This window comes from Loxodonta africana, chromosome X (genome assembly GCF_030014295.1).
Source record: "Loxodonta africana isolate mLoxAfr1 chromosome X, mLoxAfr1.hap2, whole genome shotgun sequence".
Lineage (NCBI taxonomy): Eukaryota > Metazoa > Chordata > Mammalia > Proboscidea > Elephantidae > Loxodonta > Loxodonta africana.
In genome coordinates this window covers 65585629-65590918 of record NC_087369.1, presented here as the reverse complement: position 1 = coordinate 65590918, position 5290 = coordinate 65585629, and positions in this window count along the sequence as shown.

Here is a 5290-nt window from a genome sequence, read left to right as displayed (position 1 = left end):
CAGCGGAGGCGGGTCTTCGGATTGACGGCTCGGGCCGGCCCGTCCCTTCCTCACCAACACGCTACCCCCGCCTCCTAGCTGCTCCCTAAGGCAAGGAAATTGCCCGGGGGAGGGGAGAGACGGGGAAATGGTAAGAGGAAGCGGCAGAGTCGACCGGTGTGGCCATGTAACCTATTTGTAAGCCAAAATCTTGCCCCCTGGCCTTTGTATATACCTAAATGTGAGTGTTTCCGAATTTTAGTGACCGGGAGATCACCACGTCAGCATCAGACAGCGGTGGGGGGTTGATGCCTTTTGTTTGCATGGAAGATGGCGACGGACAGGGTGTGAGAAAATGGCCGCCTGGGTCACATGTCTGATCCCCACCGGGAACTGAATTGGTTAGCCTTTCCCAAAAACCTTCCAGGCTCTTAGGGTCCCAGACAACCACTCCCAGGTCTTTTCTCCATAAGTATAAAAAATATATATATATATAAGTATAAGAAGCCCAAAATCCAAGCCAGTCCCAGCCCGAGCAGCAGCCTAAGCAGGACCTGGACCTGAACAACTTTAAGCTTCTGTTTCCCTCTTTTTCTCGCATCCGTTTTCCCTTTTTCCCTCCTCCTCCCTTACCTCAGGCCTGAACAGCGTCTGCTGAAGGGAATTAATCTGTCTGGACTGGGGACAAGTAAAGGTTTTCTCAGAAAACAGTCTCCAGGAGCTTCTGACCTGGCTAGGGAATGAGATCTCCCCCTAAAATAAGTAATTAGTCTGGAAATGTCTTCTGCCTGGTAATTTAATGTCAGCCCCCCCTCCTTCCTCAAGCCTGTTAAAAATAATCGAAAAGCAAAGAAATTAAAACATAAGATTTATTCTGAGCAGTTAGTCTATATGTATATAGGGAGACCATTTTGATTCCAGAAAAGGGAATTGGCTTGAACTTTGTTAGTTACAAAACCAACAAAAATGCCCCCTGGTGCTTGAGTCGATTCTGACTCATAGCCAACCGCATTGGGTTTCCAAGGCTGTAAATCTCTATGGAAGCAGACTGCCACATCTTTCTCAGCGACCTGCTGGTGGTTTGGAACTGCGGACCTTTCAGTTAGCAGTCTATGGCTTTGTTAGTTACAAGGATGCTTATGAGAGAAGGGGAGGGAGAAAAATAGGATGTCAACCATTGGCTAATTTTAGTGTGATAGATTGAACCCTGCCCTCCCTCCTCTAAGATCAACTAATGAGATTGCTTCTGGCCTGGCTGCTAATAATTTGGCTCTCCATCCACCTGCAGCCATGAGACTTTTTGAGATTTAATTTAGGAGAGCCTAGATTCTTTTTCATTTAATCAGGAGGTAATGGTTTTGTTGATTATCCTTTTCTAGGTGGAAAGGTCAAATTTACATTGCTGCAGAGCAGTTTCTGGCAGGCTTTTGGAGTTTGGGTCAGACTTTTTATGGTTAATATTTGGTTTCATGGGGATAAGAAAAACCTTAAAATCAAAGTAAGATGTCTTATTAATCGTCCCCTTCAACATTTCCCCTCTTCTGATCATGATTCGATTAGAATCTTTGATCACTAAGCACTGGCCAGGCACCAATCTAGGTTTCTTCGAGTTTCATTGGTACTGCCTTATGGGTTACCGTTTCGTTATGAGTCAGAATCCACTCCATGGCAATGGGGTTGGGGGGGGTTGGCTTTTGGCTTTTTTTGTTAAACATGTTATTTCTGTTGGTTCCTTAGCTCTTTCTTTTCATTGTGCTTCTAGAAGGAATGAGACCATTTGCTATACTTTAGATGGCCGCTAGGAAGCTTAGGGGCTTAATGTAAAAGATCAAAATGAGGAGAATAAATAAACGAGTATCTGAAAGGCTAGTCTGGTCCACAAACCCAAATTTCCTAATCGTGAAAGAAATCACAGGAAGATGCAGGAGGAGCATTTGTAGAATGCATTGTATTTCTAACATTTAAACCCACTGCCATTGAGTCAATTCTGACTCATAGCAACCCTATAGGACAAAGTAGAACCACCCCATAGAGTTTCCAAGGAGCACCTGGTGCATTCGAACTGCCGACCTTTTGGTTGGCAACTGTAGCTCTTAACCATTATGCCACCAGGGTTTCCATACGTTCATTTAGGTGTCATTAATACACGTACACAACAGTTTGTTTTTACCAAAGTACAAACTGCTTGGTAAATAATCGTGAGCTAGTCTATTTTATAATGTAATTACCTTTATCTGTGCTATTTCAGAGAGAGGATGTAGCATCGTCTAGATTATTAACAAAGATATCATGTCTATCATTTATTATACATATATATTTAACAGTTTAAGACAATTTTAGTAACTATGAGGGCACTGGGTAAGGATATCATAGCTGTGATAGAACAGCCAATTAATGCTCCTTTTGTCGATGGACCTTTATTTGATATAAGTTTAGTCAATTGTTTGATCGCTTTCAGTCTTAATCTCTCTCATATTTCTAATTTTCGTTTTGGGTAATTGATTATGTATAGATAAACATAAAGAACAACATAAACTATATAACAGGAACAAGCCCAAACTACAAGTAGAAAAGAACCTCATTAGTTGTCTGTGGTTGACAAAAAAAAAAAAGTTTTAAAGACAACAAAAACCAGAATTCGGTAGCCCACAAGAAGTTGCCATAATTTCCTTTCGAAACAAAAAAATTTCTCTCGACTGTTGCCCTCGTCTCAGTCAAAAGACAATCTCAAAGCAAAGTTTTTCTTGATCTAAAATACAGCTGTATAAATATACCCTAGAGAAATAAGAGCTGTCACGTGGATAGACATATGCATACCCATGTTCACTGCAGCACTCTTAACAATAGCAAAAAGATGGAAACAACCTAAATGTCCATCAACAGATGAATGGGTAAACAAATTATTGTACATACACACAATGGAATACTACGCAATGATAAAGAACTGTGATGAGTCCACAAAACATCTCACAACATAGATGAATCTGGAGGGCATTGTGCTGAGTGAAATAAGTCAGTCACAAAAGGGCAAGTATTGTATGAGACTACTATTATAGGAATTCAAGAAAAAAACAGGTCATTATGAGGGTGGGGAAGGAGACAGAGGGGAAATCACTAACTAGATTGTAGACAAGTGTCAACTTTGGTGAAGGAAAAGATAACACTCAATATATGGGAAGTCAGCACAACTTAACCAAAGCAAAGGCATAGAAGTTTCCTAGACATATGCAAACACCTTGAGGGACCGAGTTGCTGCGACTGGGGGCTCAGGGGACATCTAGGTCAATTGGTATAACATAGTTCATAAAGAAATGTTCTACATTCCACTTAGTGAGTAGTGTCTGGGGTCTTAAAAGCTTGTGAGTGGCCATCTAAGATACATCTATTGGTCACACCCCATCCAGAGCAAAGGAGAATGAAGAAAACCAAAAACACAAGGAAAATACTAGCCCAAAGGACTAAAGGACCACATGAGCCAGAAGAACTAGGTGGTGCCTGGCTACCACCACCAGCTGCTCTGACAGGGATCACAACACAGAGTCCTGGACAGAGCAAGAGAAAAATTTAGAAAAAAATTCAAATTCACGAAAAAAGACCAGACGTACTGGTCTAACAGAGACTGGAGGAACCCCTGGACACTCTGCTATCTTAGAACTGAAACCGCTCCCAAAGTCCACTTTTTAGACAGGCCTATAAAATAAACTATAGCACAGGTGAGGAACATGCTTCTTAGTTCAACCAAATATACGAGACCAGATGGGCAACCCCTGCCCAAAAGTAAGATGAGAAGGCATGAAGGGAAGGAACTGGATGAATGGACACAGGGAACCCAGGGTGGAAAGGGGAAATGTCCTGTCACAATTGTGGTGGTTGCAACCAATGTCACAAAACAATATGTGTATAAATTTTTGGATCAGAAATTAACTTGAGATGTAAACTTTCACCAAAAGCACAATAAAATAAGGCTGTGCATTATTATCTACATAGGTGCAGCAAGAATGGCAATTTATCACATAGCAATTTAAAACTGCTTTGCTGGAAGTTTTTATAAGGAACATCACATTAAACTTCTGAACGCCTCTCGAGGCCAGGAAGCCAAACCAAGAACTTGCCACCAAATTTCACCTATAGTAACCACAGGTTTGGGTGGGTTCCTCTTTTTTCGAGGTTCCAATATATCATAATAATATACTGGAAAAAAATTATCGCAAGTGTTCCGGGCCAGCCCAAAAGTGACCTTCTTTACTCACCTGTAAAGCAGGAACCATGTAAGTCAAGTACCAGGTTAGATTTCCTGGAAGGGCTTTGTAAGCATTGGCTCCATATGGTCAATCTTAGTTTTGTGTATCTGTTCGTACCTGATTCTCTGAGCACCGTTCTCAAATATGACGTTCCAGTCAAAGTTTGGTTATATAACAGAGATTTGTAATTATTTCCTGTTAACAAGGGGGACCAACTGTTACTGAACTTAAGCAAATAATTATATTGCTGTAAAAAAATAAGAATGCTCATTAAGAGTTTTCCAATTCTGGAGGGGTTAGGGAGAGAGATGATAAATGTTTTATCTTTGTTTGCCTAAACATAGTCTATTATGTTACTATGAGATATAGTTTAGGAGAGAAGAGAAAATAGTTTCTTATATCCAAAAAACAGTACATTAAAACATCAATAATATCTCCCACATAAAACCCATAATAATCTTTTAGTCCACTCAGTCCTGTCATTAATTTCTGTTCCCTGTGTCCTGGATCAGCAGTCGTGAACCCACCAGCTTCTCCACAAGAGTTCTGGAAATCTTGATTCAGTCTAGTGGTATTAGCAGTGCAGTTTAGAAGTCTGTGCCCAAATATCTGGCATAGTCCTTTGTATGGGTTCCTTTTGGTAGAAGACTCTGGCCTGTGGCATTTTGCAGGTACCTTCAGGACATCATCAAAATAAGATCTGTTGGTGGTAAGTCTTAAAAATATCAATGGTTAACTTATTGTTAGGTGCTGTCGAATTGGTTCCAACTCATAGCAACCCTATTACAACGGAAGGAAACAATGCCTGGTCCTGCCCCATCCTCACAATTGTTATGCTTGAGCCCATTGTTTCAGCCACCATCTTCCCATCTCCTTGAGGTCTTCCTCTTTTTCACTGATCCTCTGCCAAGCATGATGTCCTTCTCCAGGGACTGGCCCTTCCTGATAACATGTCCAAAGTATGTGAGACGAAGTCTTACCATCCTCGCTCTTAATGAGCATTCTGACTGTACTTCTTCCAAGAAAGATTTCTTCATTCTTCTGGCAGTCTATGGTATATTCAGTGTTCT